Below are 18,313 nucleotides of genomic sequence, written 5' to 3'. Positions count from 1 at the left end.
TAAAACAAAATAAAGATCATCTTGATCCAAAACTGTTACGTGTCCCAAAAAGTTTTTAATGGTCGAAGTTCATTCAACACTGTTTCATGTAATGTGGTCCACTTGAGATTGGGATATATCTCATTTTTGGTCCAATACCTAAAATGATCTAGAAAAATAGATGGACGGCATGGATGAAACACATACATCATGGTGGGGCCCATAGAGCACCGACCATCAGCCATTGGCTGGTGGGAGGGGGAGTAGCCAATCCCTTTCCATGCAAGAGATGATTTTGTATTCGGTGGGTCCACAGTAAGAACATAGTGCCTGAGATGTTCTTTAAGTAGATATCACACGTGGAAACATATAACAAGTTTGCTAGATCCGAGCCTCCCACAAGACGGGCCCCACCAGCTAGATGCCCTGACTCGAAAAGTAATCTGATCCAACCATCAGATGGGCCACATATGTATGTCGAACTAGTCATCTTTTTCCACACCCATTTATTCCGTAGAGTGGGCTACCTAACGATCAGACAGGATTTACTCCTTTAGACAAGAGATCAACACCCAAAAGGCCAGTTTTTCTGGTCCCTTTCCTTTAACAGCACTTTCTTTTATTATTAATATTCATGAAATGTGATCATTTTTTTGAACAGTGGATGTGAGACTGTTGGGTTATTGTGCAATGGCCAAGGACCCAAGTCCTTTCCTACTGGAACCTAAGGTGGCAAATGGGCTTGTTTTGGTGAAGCATGTACAAGTTCAGCCCATGAGCTAAGGACCTGAGTCTAGCCCCTCCTGACATTGATCTAAGATTTTGGGGTTGGCCCTTGTGGGTCTGACCACCCAAGCAAGTTGGGCTTGGTCAGGTTGTCAAGAATGGGCTTTAATAGAGATGGCCCAAACATGGCCCAAATTGAACTAGACTTCAATGTAGCATGGCCACAAACTCCGTTATGGGCAATTTCACCATAGATTTTCAAATTTTGAGGTTTTTCTTGGATATTACTGGGAAAATCTAGTTGAAAATACAAATTGTTTAAAATATTTATGTAAATTAATAAACATATTTTAAATGCTAAATATATGTTTATATCACAAATTCTTGAAGCATTAGTATATTGGACGATAACATCATTATAAAAAATGTCATATTTTAAAAAATATGCCTATATTTTGAAGATCAGGTGATAATATTTTTTAGTGTCTTGTGTCTTTCTCATGATATCACGGTAAGATTTTTATAAAGTTATATTTACATGTATTGTGTATTTATAGTTATTTACATATATTGCTTTTTATATTTCTTGCTAGCGTGATGGCATATAGGCTTGATAATTGTGAACTTCATGCCCATTTGGATTTGAATGATTCCAGAGTAAAGCAATCTAAAGGCATAATTATTACAATTTCATTTATATATCACATGAATTGGCTGTAATAGTTACTAGTTACTTTGTTTGTCTCCTCATTTGAAATTACAGAATGCTACAATAAGTCAAATTATGTTACTTAGATTGTAATTTACACTAGGGATTAAGGTGAATTGTGCTCATGTCCTAACATGAGTTGGCAAACACAAATGAAGTGGGTAGATTTGTCGTAAATATTATGGTGGACCTATTGAAAACCGTCGAAACACCCAAAGACGCATTAAGCAAAGTACACGCAATCACACAATCAAGTCCAAACAATAATAATCCGTATTTTACTTGGAAAAACCTTGCGGAAAAAACCACGGCACAAAGTGACGAGTAATGCACTATAAAAAGTAGAAATTACAAGAGATAGAGTCTTACCGATTCGAATAAGTCTCGAATCACCTTTACAAGCCTTAATTGTGCCCTTGAAAACCTTTAGAACAAATTACAAAACCCTAGAATACTTCTCCCTCTCCCAAATCCGGATTACACTTGATATATATAATGTTACATTCGAAATAGGAAATTAATGTTGTAGTCAATTCTGCGCATATCTTCGATGGGACTTTGATGGCTTCGACCACCCATCGAGGATTTGTCGATGACACACACATTCGATGCCATCAAGTAGCAACAGTAAAACGTTCCAACAACCTGATGGGGTTTTTCTCCTCAGTTCAGAGGAGAAATTGGGCAGCATGGTGTAAATTAGATGTGTTTTACCATGCTGCTCGGCCGGTCGAGTGGGCTGCTCGACCGGTTGAGGGTGGCGCTTGACCAGTCGAGTCCTGGCTCGACTCAAAGTCCAACGAGCAAATTGGTTTGGGACTCCGTAGTGCTTGACCAGTCGAGGAGGTGCTCGACCAGTTGAGGACCCTGCTCAACCAGTCAAGTTACACAGATTCATGTCCGGATTTTGTGCGGACTGTGTAAATTTGAGGTGGTTTTCTCATATGTGCGAAAGGGAGTTACCTAAACTATAAATAGGGGTCCCTAGGGCTTTTCTAGGGAATGTAAGAGAGTTTTCTAAAGTTTTGCAAGAGTTTAGGGCTATCAAATGTGTGAGAGAGAAAGAAAAGGAGAGAGAGAAAGCTTGTGGAAGGGAGGTTCTGCTCGTAGAGGTGATCTACTGTGCACTCGACATCTCAGCGCTTCTACGTCCTCATAATCAGTGAGATCGCTCCGTTTTTCTTTATTCTCTTATTGTTTATCCGCTCCTACGTGAGTGAAGAAAGTTTGATCCAAACGGTGTGTGCTTATGATCGGTTGTAACGTTCTACTTCATAGTAGATTGTTGATCTGGACGAGGTCTCGTGGTTTTACCTTTTTGAGGGTTTTCCACGTAAAAATCTATTGTGTTGTGTGGTTTGTGCTTTAATTTATTTCATTGCATTATTATCCCATAATTCTGGTGTTTTGGGGAGGCTAGATCCTAAGGTTTTGTACAACGACCCCCAACACAGCCAACATGGATTTTTCAAATTTTCTCAATAGCAGCGACAGACCCCTTTTATTGAGAGATTTGAAACATCAACAACAATCTCCACCATATCTTCAATCTTCATTCATCATAACTCACTTCAATCCTCATTTCTAATTTCACCTTCTATCATAGTTTCACCATCGCTTCTCATATACACTTTATCTTCCATTTACGCTTTCGTCAAGCCCAGAGAAGTTGCATAGAACTTGAACTTTTCCATGGAAACCACCTTAGTAAGCAGGTCAACCGAATTTATGCTAGTGTGGATCTTCTCTAGAGACACACATCCTTCCTCACATACCTGTCAGATAAAATGATGATGCACATTAATATGTTTAGTACGTTGGTACTAAACAGAATCTTTAGCCAAATTGATCGCGCTTTCGTTGTCAAAATTAACTAGCATGATCTCCTAGTGAAGCCCCAATTAATTTATCATCTCCCTCAACCAAACACCTTCTTTAAATGCTTTTGTCACTACCATATATTTAACTTCGGTTGTGGAAAGAGTCACCATAGACTAAAGCTTCGACATCTAACTGATCGCTTCACCCACTAGCACAAACGAGTAACCAAAAATAAACCTTTTATTGTCTATATTGCTCACGTAATCTGAATCCACATAGCCTATTAAGTTGGCCTATGATTTTTCAATTGTTAAGACGTAGTCCTTCGTACCTTGAATATATTGAAGTAGTCATTTCACTGTCTCTCATTATTGCTTGCTGGGGTTAGACATATATTTACTAACAACACTCACTGCATGTGAAATATTTAATATTGTACAGACCGTGGCATATATCAAGCTGTCAATTGCACTCGAATAGGGCACACGAGACATATCCTGCTTTTCTTCATTTATTTTAGGATACTATTGGTTTAAGATGAGTCGCGTAGGGAACGTTGACTGAGTTTGCCTTTTCCATCCCATACTAAAATTAATTCCAAATAATTACGTGAGTAGTTATTAAAATTTAATTATATTCAACCAACTAATCCAACTAACCTTGGAAAGATAATTACACAAATACCATTAAAATCCAAAACTTCTCGAAATTTTAAAAAAAAAAAAAAAACCATAAAATTATGCAATTTCAAACAAAAACCATAAAACTATGCAGAAATCCCTATTTAACGGAGAAATTTCGACAAGCATATTGGGATTTTCTACTATTTGTACAAAGCTCGCTGGTTCGACAAGGAAATTCTTCTACCATGTTGGGATCTTTGTGAAATTAAATAGAACCCCATATTTTTCTATGTAACAATCAAATGGAACCTTGAGCCTACCTCAGTTGGTTTAATGGCATCCATCCACGTAGCCGATTAGGTGTTACCCGGGTAACACTGTAGTGGGTGTTTCCATGACTGTGGGGCCCACCTAGATATATGTGCTATATATCCACATCGTCCATTAATTTTTCAAATCATTTTAGGGAATGCTCCAAAAACTGAAGCACGTCCAAATCTTAAGCGGACCACACCGTAGGAAACAGTGGCCATTAACAAACACTTCTTATGGGCCACAAGGTTTTAGATCAAGCCCATATTTGTGTTATCCCTTCATCCAGGTCTTTGTGATCTGATTAACAGGTTGGATGAAAAATTAACATTAAGTTAAGCCCTAGGAAGTTTTTAATTGTAGCCATTCAATGACCATTGTTTCTTGTAGTGTGATCCACTTAAGATTCAGATCCACTCATTTATTGTCACGCCATAAAATTCGGCACCTGAGTACGGAGACTCTAATCCTGAGTTCCCAGGTGTGAACCTAAATGCACATGGGCAAGTTCCCATATGCCCACGTAATCCGGTTAACATTCACATGTGATTAAGATTAGAGTAATTATAAATCACTAGTATTAAACGTTAAGCAGAGGTAACTAAACGCGAAAATATATAGCTAATATTCAAAATGTACAATTTTAAAAGTGGTGTCCACCGAAATGGGGATTATACAAGACACAATATACATACAAAAAACGATTGAAGTGTAAAGTTTTTAGTATTTGTCAAATCCTCCAAAATATAATGGCGGTGGTGCAAGCCGATCTAAGCCTACCTATTTGATGTTTTAAAACATCGTTCTAGATGGGAGTGAGTAGCTAACTCAGTGGTTTCATTTTCTAAGTTACACATGTTATCAACACAATCAAGATTGGGCAATGATAGCATTACAAAGCAAACACTCCTAAATTAATTATTTAGATGCATGAATAACATGATGATATGCGTAATGGTTGGCTCACAGTACAACCCAACAATGTTTAGCATGATGAATGTCTGGAAACATAACAGTCATAATCTTTCCACATCAACACTATTGCTAGTGAGGATGTCAACATATATGCAATGATTAGCCCACAACACAATACAATAATGTAATGATATGCATGATTAGCCAAGTAGTTATTATTTTTAGTTCAATTAGTGAGTTGACAAAGCTAAGATACCTTCTTTCTATCAATACTCGTTAAATGGATTCACGTAACTCATGACAACACGTAGCGGCCCCTCACCATTATCTCTTGATCCAAATTTAAGTTCATCACCTAAGAGTCCGTACAACTTAATCGAGTTAATATTAGGGCTTGTCGCCTAAGGACAATCACATCTAGGGTGAAGGTCGTCACTCACACCCTAAATGTGAAGAAAGTAAGTCACCGAAATCATTAACAACATGGTAGGGTTGCGATATTCATCGATGCTTGGTGGTTACTAGGGAGAGGCTCGTCACATAATATTTTATTAACATGATGGGCTCGTCACCCAATATTTTGCCTATGTGGCAGGCACATTGCTCTGGTGTAGGCCAATAACTCTGACACGGTATCCCATACTAATATTCCCGGCTCATGAGTCTTTGTGGGATCGTAATGCACTAATGGTTATTAATGAACTTAATTTAATGGTAATAGTGGCATCATAAATTCCTTTAAATATTATACAACTACCAAACATAAGAATATATCAAGCTATTTGACCATTTACTTCTCTTTTGAACCACTCTATCATAATAAAATATCCATGAATTCATCTAAACTACAAATGCACTTGTCCATCCAAGTGTGCAAATCATTTACCATATTCCTTATTCATTAATGAATTTTTCCCACCATTGAATTATTATTTAAATGGTTATAGATATATTTACCATTCATCAAAGAATTTTCATGGTGTACATGCTCATACCTTTAAATCATTTTTAAAAATCCATTTCTACATGTCTGATCATGACGAAAATTTAACCTAAGGTCACCCGACCTAATTGAGCAGTACATCATTAATCTCCACACTTATATCACAATATTCGACCATTTATCAAAATTTTTTATCATATCCACCTAATGGCCCACTTAAACATCAAACAAAACTCACCATTATGATCCTCACATTTTCTCCCAGTAAACCTATCGGATTACTTTTTGCATTGGGACATTTTTATGCCTATTTTTAGAGCCCGTAGACTTTGTAGGAAGAATCCTCCAGTTCCATAACTTTCTAGAAGAGAAAAATATTTTATATATATTCATCCGAACATGTACCGTACGTCCGTCACCCCACATATTACAATAAGGTAATATATCTACAAAGCTAACCATACATTAACCCCTCTACACATCAATGAACCCTAAGGTAATATATTCATCCAAACATGTACCGTACATCCGTCACCTCACATATCACAATAAGGTAATATATCTACAAAGCTAACCATACATTAACCCCTCCACACATCAATGACCCATATGGACCACTCTTTTCTCATTTATAAAATCTTTCGGCTGTCAATTTAAAAAAATAAATAAATAAATAAATTCTCAAATCATTCATTCAAAAATACTTAACATCGTTCTTTCGTTGATTTGAACCATCCATTAAGAGGTCCCCCAAGTATATGACTCATGAACAAGATACATTTTTCAACTTAACCCATTCACATATGTAAAGTCAATTGAAGATGATAGTTGGATACCATTTTAGAGAAGAGTTGTCACACTCTGAAATTCAAAACTCGAGTATGGGGACCCTGATCCCAAGTTCTAGGGTGTGAATTAATATTTCATGCATTCATTCATCACATTCTTATTCAAATCATCATTCATCCAAACCAAACCACAATTGAACATCCAAATCATAATAAAATTAACTTAAACCTTAAAATAAATCAAATTTCAAATCAACTACTCTTAATAAATCCTCATGTTACTCTTACTACCTTAAGTTTATTACAATCCTTTAAGATATAAAAATAAACTAAAATCTATTTCTATTAAAAGTAACTGTCTAGGTATTCTCCCAAGAGATTTATGGGCTCTAGGAATCGATCCAGATATGCCCTAATGTAAGATGTAAACCGATAGGTTCGTTAGAGATATTTTGTGAATCATAATGGGAGTCATTATATGATTTTCGTACGGATCATCTAGTGGATATGATGTAAAATCCAATGGATGATAGATCTTGTGGTTTAAGAGCTGAAATTACATATATACAGTTCAATTGAGCTATATAAGCATTGTCTAAAATTTCACCACAATTGGGTTAATAGAAATTGGTTTTATAAGGTTGGTATTAACGAGGGACGTTTACACTATAGAAAACTTTAAATGATCATCATTGGTGCTTAATTAGCCATTGAAATTGAACTCTAACAACATAAAACCTTCCTTTATATATTGGGACTAAGATGAAAGGTACAGAATCAAGGATAATAAGAAGTAAACGCTAAGATGGATCATTTGTCTAATAAAAAATGATGTGAGGTTCTAGACTGAAATCAAATGGTGGGATAGCTTAATTTGTCCATGAGGAGTTATCTCAATGATTTGGATTGATGATTGATTATGCAATGATCTATAGGCTCAATATGTGTAGATGTACATAAAGGTGCAAGTACATAGGATCAAGGTATTTAGATCATTATTATGACAGCTGGTTAAGCATATACAAGGATAACAAGTAAGATGAACGAATCATATTCTCAATTCAATGCATGTACAAGCAGATATAAAGATCTCAAGATTGATTTAGTATGCTCGGGCGGTCCAAAATTAAAGTGGACAATTGAATATCTTTATCTAGTGATGAACAGTTGTTTCAATGGTTGATTTGATGGACTGGTGAGCTTACTAGGATATTTGAGGGTCTTAAGTTCATAATAATATGTATGTGAGTATGAGTGTGTGTGTGTGTGTGTGTGTGTGTGTGTTAATGTAGCTCATAAAAAATTCTATTACAAAAAATCTACACATGTGAAAATGCACTCATGTACCAACTCGTGCGTGAAAATTTTCAGGTTGTTACAAGAGTAGACGCCTAGCATCTCCAAAACATAATGTTACCCTCTTGATTTACTCTTTTTTAGAATAAGGAAGTAGGCGTGACGCGGCTATGTTAGGAGTTTGATGGTCCACCAATATGGATTGTCCAAATCTCAATGTACCCACCATCATAACCTAACAATTATGCCCTCACATCAATCCAACCCATCCAACAAGCCTAGCCTATGATCAACTTTCTAACGTGTGTCCCAACCATCAAAATTGTCTAATGGCAACCCAAATCACCTAGACTATTGATCTTAGAATAACTGTTTAAATCAGTTAATACAAAGATCTAAACCGTCCATTATTTGGACCACTTGAAAATACAACTCATGAATAATATTTTAATATCTTAACCTAAACCCTTCACACTATCATTAAGACCAAGGGGGCAAATGCATTAGGTATGTAGAGAGGGGAGAGAGGAGGTCAACATGTATGTAAATGCTAGTTTTCTATAGAGCTTATGTAACAACCCCAGTTCTGATAGTTAGTCATAAACTTTTGTATGTACAAATAACCTTTATTGAAAAATAGTAAATACTTAAAAATACTACAAAGTATATTATCCTTATTCATATTCACAATAGAAGTATTGAATTTCGGAAAAAAAAAAAATTCTCTTTAAGGGGTGTGGATTGTAACACCCCGCACTTTTCAGTACTCGGGTGTTACCATGAAGAACTAAATTTAGTGTATACATGTATAGGTCATTTTAACTTAGTTTAACAATCCATCTACACTCTAGCATGAACCTGCTCATTGGGGGTAATGTTAATTTATAGATCAAGCCGTCCATCCATCGATTTTCAAAATGGACTGTCATATCATCGGACAAACCTATTCTTAGGATTTCAACTATTCTAACAGGAAAATCAAATTGTCCATCAAGCTCCCAATTTCCCTTAGGACAACCTACCACTTAATTTCAAAAATCAGAACATCGAATTTTCACATCCAATCGTTAATTTGAAATAAAATAAAATAAGTGTAATATATATATATATATATATATATATATATATATATATATATATATATATATATATGGAAAAGGTTCTATGTAGGGTGGTACATCGAGTCGAATTGAGTTGAGCTGGCCTCAGCTCGACTCGGCTCGAACAGTGGCTGACCTCAGCTCGAACTCGGCTCAGATTTGTCCTCGAGCCTGACTGGCCAGCTCGGCTCAGTTCGGTCAACAGCTCAGGCCAGTTTGGGCCAAGTTCGAGCCAAGATCGAGCTGAGTTCGCCATGGAGGCATTTCCACAAACACCTGAATTGCAACTTCAAAGTCCCACTGTTTTACAAACAAAGGCAATGGTTTTACATGTATTTTCTCAAACACCTCCTTAAGTAACATAAAAAGCCAAAAAAAAATAAATAAATAAAAAATAAAAATAAAAAAATAAATAAACAAAATAAAAATAAACAAAAACAAAAAAAAAAACAAAAACAAAAATAAAAACAAAAACAAAAACAAAGAGGAAAAAGGTATTTCTTTCATGTACATACCTTCCTTGCCACCTTACCACCAGCCACATTTCGTTAAGTCATTTTATCAAACAGTTGGTGAGCAACATCAATGGCAAAGTAACCAGGTCACCAAACTAGTTCGATCCAAGTTCGATTCGAGTTGGATTCGATCCGAGTCGAGTCGAGCTGGGGCCTACTCGAACTTGGCTCGAACTCATTTTCGAGCTCAAAAAATAGCTCGACTCGGCTCGAACTCAGCTTCGAACTGAGTCAAGTCGAGCTTTTTCGAGTCGAGTCGCGCGAGCTAACCAAGCTAGCTCGGTTCTTGCACACCTCTAGTTCTATGTGGTCAAGCTCATGGGAACTTCCCACAAGGTCAAGCTATGTGGGCCCCACCATGATGTACGTTGAACATCTACCCCATCTCTTAGATGCACCATTCCATGGTGGGACTCGGGCTTAAAATTCAAGTCAATCCGTGACTTGTGTGGGCCACACCACATAAAAAAGTTGAGATGGGTTACCCTTCCATTAAAAAATTCATAATCATTTGTTGGGCCCACCGAGATGTGGTTCACAAATCTAGCCCATCCATTATGTGTGTTCCACTTGGATGAGGGGTCAAACCACGTTTCAGATGCATCCAAATTTTAGGTGGGCCTCACCAAGTGCTTTTATATGTTTTAGGCATGTCTTCACATGATTTTAGATGGCATGGCCCACCTGAGTTCCATATACGGCTAATTTTTGGGATATCCCATAATTTAAAGGGGACTCATCAAATGCATGGTGTTGATGTTCAACATACATCATGATGGGGCCCACACAGCTCGACCTCATGGGAAGTTCCCATGAGCTTGACCGCATAGAACCTTTTCCCACACACACATACACACACACACACACACACACACACGCACACACACACACACACACACACACACACATACATACATACATATATATATTTCTAGAAAAGCCTATAATACAGCTCTTAAATAGGGAACCATCATATTTAAATATAATAATAATAAATTTGATAATAATAATAATAATAACAACGTTATTAAAAATATTATAGCAATAATATTTAAAATTATAAATGCATATTAAGCCACATCTTATCAGTAATTTAACAATTGATTTCCAACTAAGGGGTCCATAGGACCATTTTGACTGTTAATGTTCAAATTCAGAATGATCTGACCATCAGATCGATAAAAATCCATAGTTAAATCACAAAAAAATGGCCCATATGAATTTTGGGTTTTCCTTATCTATGGATTGGAGTCCTAATAGGATTGTATGAACTGTTGGATGACCTAGATCTCACATTGTTGTGGACCCCACAAAAGTGTCATGTGAACACCAGCATAGGTGTAACCGCTGTACACCAGCAACAGAAAATCAGTCAACTTGAGTTTAATCGATCCTCACTCATAAAAAGAGAGATTCCTCTCTTCTTTCTTCTGAATTTTCAGCTAACGAGTGGACAACGTCCATGGGTGTGGCATGTGGCCCGTCATCATCAGCCAAGCTGACGATATAAACTGTCCATCTTACAGAGCGAGAAATTTTGACCAAACCAAACTGTTTCGCACATTTCCACGCATGTGCATGTGCACGATGGCTGGCACAAAAAGGTGGTGGTGTGATGATTTTCAAAAATGGAAACTTCCTATGGCTGCCAAGTTGGCGATCTGCAAACGGGAGAGCTCTTACAATCCAACATTCAACTCTGGAAAATCCCAGCCCTTCGTTCTGTTTTAGGGTTTCCGCAACAACAAAAAGAAAGAGAAGAGTCAGAAAGAATCCTGCCGTTTCAAGCATTGGCTCGATCCCAGCCACCCATCCACTTCTGAAAGTATCTTAAAACTTCTCATACGTCTAATTTAGGGCTTCTCGAAGCCTCTCTTACAACCGTATGAGATCTCGATCTCATTATTTCAAGACAAACCGAGCCGAGAGAGGGAATCTCATGAACCATTAGTGTTTTGTGGATCTATGTCCATACGGTGGGTCCTACAAGGTCTTTATGACCCATCTAGACCATCTAGCAAAGATAGCTCAAAGAAATATATCTCAGATCATGATCCACCATTGATAGGGTGGTTCACCTTCTCCATCTGGCTGAAAACACCCACGATCGGGTTTGACCGAGAGCTGTTAATCTAAGACGTTAGATAGGTGGATCAGGGACCCATAATTTCTTCTAAATGGTTAGATTTAGGCCATACAATCAAAACTCCTTGTAACCAGTAATGATTAAACCATTGTGATATTTTCATATGTAACTAATCCCATGATTAGTTAGCATCAGAATCGTCTAAAAGGAGTTTAATAGGTCCTATTAAAGGTTGTTTTTAGGGCTGCGCTTTCTAAAAATAGAAAGTGAAAAGAGAGAGGTCAGGCGCACCACCATTATTACCACCTTGAATTGAGTTAACTGGGTTCGAGTCGCTGTGACTTAGAACGAGTTTTAGCGAGTTCAGCTGCTAGACATAAGCTGAAGAAGGAAAGAAGGTAGAGAAGAAAGGAAGGAAGAAGAAGAAAGGGAGAGTACGCCGGTCCATTTCTCAGATTGTTGCCGAGTCCATTCGACTTGCTAAGATTGAGTCAGATCTATGATGCAGTACTCGTGCCACACTAGGTCAACTCAGCTCGACTGGCACTGAGTCAGGTCGACTCGAGCATACATTATCGAATGTGTTCCAGTAGGAAGAAAGAAAGAAAAAGAAGAAGAAGTGAGGGAGAGAAAGTCTGAGGGAGAGAAAGTCTGATAGAGAGAAGGGACGTGCAACATTCTCCATGGCCACATCGAGTTGAGTCATGTGCGAGTCGGAGCATAGGTTAAGACCAAACCCTACGTGGTCATGAGAGAGAAATAAAGAAGAAAGCAAGAAAAGGAAGAGAAAATGGAGAGAAAGAGCATGAAGAAGAGAGGGAGAGAGAGTCGTAGTGGTTATCCATTTCCGCCGAGTCTAGCCTATCTTCCGGGTGTACAGTAAGGAGAGGAATGAAAAGAAGCAGAGGGAAGGAAGAAGAAGATAAAAAGAGTGAAGAGAGAGAGAGAGAGCCATTGTTTCACCAATGAGTCGGGCCAGGCGTGGGTTGAGTTTCAGTCCAGTTTGGCCGGTGTTGTTGCGGCAAAAGCTGAGAAATGAGTCACAATGGAAGCTATGCAGATGTCCCTTGAGTTTTGCCAGATCTTACCGAATTAAGCTGAGACGAGTTCGAGTCGATTGGGTAAGCCATCTTACATCATTTTAGGAATGAAATTAATTTATTATTATGAGTTTCTATGTTTATTTTGAATGTGGGAATCGAAATCTCCAAAAGTCAAACCTATGTCTAAAACATAGATTTAATATCCTAATTCTACATGATTGAAGCATTAAGGTTGATCTTAATCGATTGTAGGGTGTAATGTCATAGTTGAATCGCACAATTTTTATAATTTATGTTAGGATTCGACCCTAAAACAAGTATATGTGAATCTAACAACAGCAAGAGTGGGATCCGACTCTAAGGTGAGGATCACCCTTCAAGCTTTGCTACATCATAATAGTTAGCCTTATTCATTTATCTTCATTCATTTATAATAAATGATTGCTTAATATAGTATTAAGTGGAAATGATGATAAATGTTAGTCTCTAAATGAGTAAGTATTTGCAAATGATTGATGATTGGACTCAAATTCAAATATATGAACATGCTATGGATCTCAAATACCTCTATTCTAGGTTGAGATGAACATTTTATATGTGTAAGTGCCATTGAGATTGTACATGACTTGTTTTACTACTTATGATGACTTGATGACATTTTCTGGAGGTCCTTGAACTAGTGGCTATTTTGTCTAATCGATTAAATGAAATTTTATTGTGGATTTACCATCTAACAGGTCATTTGTGCCTAGGTGGCTTTTAGAAATAATCCATTTTTATCGCATCTTAGAATTGAATACTTGCCCATTGCGGCTTTAATGGAATAATTGTCCTATTATGTGCCTTTGATGGATTATTTTCGTATAAGCTTACGATGGTAAGTTCCATTCTTGCTCCGGTGGTAGACTCTTAGGAGTTTTAACATTGTTCAAGGGTTCGAGTACCCATAGGTGGTAAAATCCCACTATGGCGTGAGTGTGTGGGGGTGTATACGTATGTTAAAAAAAAAGTTCCACTTGAAGTCTCATAAGTTGGGGATGCTGATGTGAGATACCATGCTTGAGTTGTCAGCTTATGCTCGGTGACGAACCCCTTATAGTGACCTTTGAGCTTTCTTAAAATAGTTATTTGCAATTGGAATAATAATGGTTGGGCTAATCATGCAGACTTTATCGAGTGGTCGATATAAGACGTGGGGTTTTCTTAGGTTACTATGGGTTGTACTATAAAGTAATTTACTGAGTGATCCTAAGTAATCGTCATGTGCTTTCAACTACTATGGGTTGTCCTTTTCCCATGAACTTTTTCGGGTGCTTAGTACTCCTTCGATGTATCGTAGAGTACTCTTTTAGGAGGCTAAATCACATTGGGTGTCCTCATCGCATAGCCTTTTTCAGCTGACTAGTGCCCATTGGACGTACCTCGAGTACTTTTTCGAGTAGCTAGTTCTCCTTTGGTGACCTTTTGCTAGCTGGATGAGCATTCTCAGGTCTATGAGCATGTGTATGCATTCATGTATTTAAACAATAATGCCATTGTGAAATTTATTTAATGTTCTCACATCTGATGAACTTTGTCTTATTACTATGATGGTTATTACGAAATATTCATTATAGATTATCCCTGAAAACTATGCTTAATTATCATGGTGCTTTGATAAATCTTAGGGGTTATGCCTCACTAAGATAGCCATTGACACTATCAAACCATATTCAGTGTGCAAGATACGTAGATTGTCACGTCCCAAACCCGAAAATCGAATTTACAGGAATCCCGATCACCGAATCTGGTACCAACAGCCTTCGTAGTACCCCATTTTCAGCTCTTAGCATCCAGACGCCAGATTCCGATTATGGGATCCTACAAGGAGGATTTTTTTTAAACATTTAACTCGTAATAAGCATAACCATAAGATTATCCATTTCACAAAGGCAACACCATCATCACATATCCACTAATATAATCATTTGAGTACAATGCTGAAAGGGGAATACATAAATCGAAAATCAATCTCCAGAAGACCACTGCATGCTCCAAGCTCAACACTGCTGCAACCTAACATCACCTGCACGCATCTATCGTGCATAAGCTTATAGAAAGCTTAGAGGGTGGTGTAAGTGTATGCACAAGGTACGTGCCAAATATTCAACGCAATATCATAATCATACAATGTCGAAATAGGCGCTAGGTCATGAATCATACGTTATCAGAGTAAGCGAAAATACAAGTCCATGAGTCAAACAATATCAGAATACACAATACAGATCAACTATATAAATGAGGAACAATATCAGAATACGCGACACAAATCAACTATACAAATGAGGAACAATATCAGAATACGCGATACAAATCAACTATACAAATGAGGAGTCATAAAGAATCAAATATCAGATGCCTTATCTAAACTATATAAATGCAGAAACACAGGTGACCCAAAATACCATATGCCACGAATGTAATGCAATATGCGGTACAAATGGAATGACTATGCTGAAGTGTGAAGTCGGGATGATAGTATGTAGTATCGTAGGCTACTATGGGGTCCATCACAAGGGACTTCTATCCAAACCGGTCCCATACCTAAATTTGGATAGTCAGACTCAATGTGGTAGACTCCTGATCTTAGGTTAGTCGTGCGCCCAACCGAAATCCTGACCATACGAAGGTACACAATAATTAGTTGTGCACCACCAGCCCGAGTGGATAGTGAATGAATGAATGAATGAGTATGCAACTCCTGCTCAATAAGTCCACATATCAGTACGGTTCCTCTCTGGGATCATCACCGGAGTTTGTACACTCCAAATGACACTGCCCCACTCCCAGCAGTACAGTCCAAGTGAGCGTAAGAAACCTCACTATCCACCTAGCTAATAGTTTACCAATACCTATCCGGCACATCGATAGTGGACCCATTCACGAGCTGGTCAAACTCAGCCTAGCATTGCCCCTACGCTCGAGCGGGTAAGGCCACACCCCGTCCCAACCGACCACAACACAGTGGGAGACGCGGCCTCCTGGTATTCGGCACTCGGGCGCTCATATATCCACTCGGTCTCGACATTGGGGCATCCTCTGGTACCAAGAGGGTTTAGAGATTTTCACCTAGGGCCATCTATGGCAGCCCGATGCTAGAACAAATTTTCAGTGTCCCGTCTGGCCATCCACGATATGCCTGTGGAGGCTACGGCCCTGATGTCGCTGGGGCACACAATACAAGATGCATGAATCATACAATCCAGTCATGCATTAATCCTGCGCATACCATGTGCTTATGTGAGATAACCTCTGCCTATCAAGGAGTCTCATTATAACATACTCAATGACATATGCAATGATCAATCACATCTCATAACAAACATGTAGATGATGCGTGTGACATGTATCATGATGCTATGCTGTCACATACTCATAATTGGTATCAATAACCAGCATCGACAATCAACCTCGACAATGTGGTCATTTAACCAACATTGCTCCCGAGGAATGACCCTCATAGATCCTAACATATAGTTGGCCCATGACCTCACATAAGGGCTAAATATACAACACCATGGGCCTCACTCAAGAGCTTAATACACATACATTACAATGGGCCTCAACAATGAGCTGCATATATACCATATAGGTCCCGATTCACGACAATCATATCGATCGATAATCAGAATCGGCAAATCAGTCACGACAATCGAATCGATCGATAATCAGAGTCGACAAATCGGTGACGACAATCGAGATCGATCGATAATCAGAGTCGATAAATTGGTCACGACAATCGGGATGGATCGATAATCAGAGTCGGCAAATCGGACACAACAATCGGGATCGATCAATAATCAGAGTCGGTAAATCGGTCATGATAATTGAGATCAATCGATAATCAGAGTCAACAAATCGCTCACGATAATCGGGATCGATCGATAATCAGAGTTAAAAAATCAGTCATGACAATCGGGATCGATCGATAATCAGAGTCGACTTATCGGTCACAACAATCAAGATCGATCGATAATCAAAGTCGACAAATTGGTCACGACAATCGGGATCGATCGATAATCAGAGTCGGCAAATCAGTCACGACAATCGAATCAATCAATAATCAGAATCGACAAATCAGTCACGACAATCGGATCGATCGATAATCAGAGTCGGCAAATCGGTCACGACAAATGGATTGATCGATAATCAGAATTGACAAATCGGTCACAACAATTGGATCGATCGATAATCAGAATCGGCAAAATCGGTCACAACAATTGGGTCGATCAATAATCAGAATCGATAAATCGATCACGACAATCGAAATTAGCCTAACAAAGGGCATAAGGGAAGGTCACGGTGAGGACCTTCAACCATCATTGCCCATCAATGTGGACATTTAACCAACATTGCTGCCAAAGAGTAGCCCACATAGAGCCAAATATAAAGTGGGCCTATGACCTCACACAAAGGCCTAATATACATCGCAATGGACCTCATATAAGGGCTACATACACACCACTATGGGCCGCATCACATGGTCCTAATACAAGTCACGGTGGACCTCATATACACAGGTGGACCCTGATCATGGGCCATAAATACATAACATATGGGCCCTACACATACAACAAGTGGGCCTACTCATCACAGCTGGGCCTACCAGCGGCCCAGCCAAAGAGCAGCCTGGATAACATACAAACCACAGTGGGTCACGTCATTGGGCCGCACCAATGGGCATCATATACAACAAGCAGGCCGCATTAATGGGCTGCACTAGTGGGTCAGAAATACATCATAATGGGCCATAACTCATGGGCCTTAACACACAACGGGTGGGCCCCATCACATGGGCCATCAATACATTACATCAGGCCTTGATTATGGTCCTCGAATACATCACATTGGGCCTCGCCCATGGGCCTTGAATACAAGCAGATGAGCCCCAACATGCATCAAATGGGCCACATCATATGGGCCTCAAATACATCAAATGGGCCTCATGGATGGGCTGCACCAATGGGCCTCAAGTGGACTAGGACCACACCAAAATCATTTCAATAGTTGTAAGTATAACATGTGTATCACTGTACACTAACATTCCATGGGGCACATGGCCCACTAACGATGATCAGTACTGTCTAAACATTTTCCAAGTAAATCAACACCATCCAAACATTATCCATGTAAACTAACACCATCCAAACATTGTGGACAGTGTGGATATGGGACATACATCGAAGTGGGGTCCACAGCACCGTCCAAACATTGTCCAGTACTGTCCAGACAGTCTGGATGGTGTGGATGAGACAAATACATCACTGGTGGGTCCACCGTCCAGACAATTGACGGTGCGGAATATCACATATACCATGGTGGTGTCCACAAGATTTGTTGACGTCCCACACCGGCAAATTTACTAGCCATTCTATCCTAGCAGTGGGTCCCACTAGATATAGTATAATATAACATTAT

The sequence above is a fragment of the Magnolia sinica genome, chromosome 9 (genome assembly GCF_029962835.1).
Source record: "Magnolia sinica isolate HGM2019 chromosome 9, MsV1, whole genome shotgun sequence".
Classification (NCBI taxonomy): Eukaryota; Viridiplantae; Streptophyta; class Magnoliopsida; order Magnoliales; family Magnoliaceae; genus Magnolia; species Magnolia sinica.
This window is presented reverse-complemented; position numbering follows the sequence as displayed.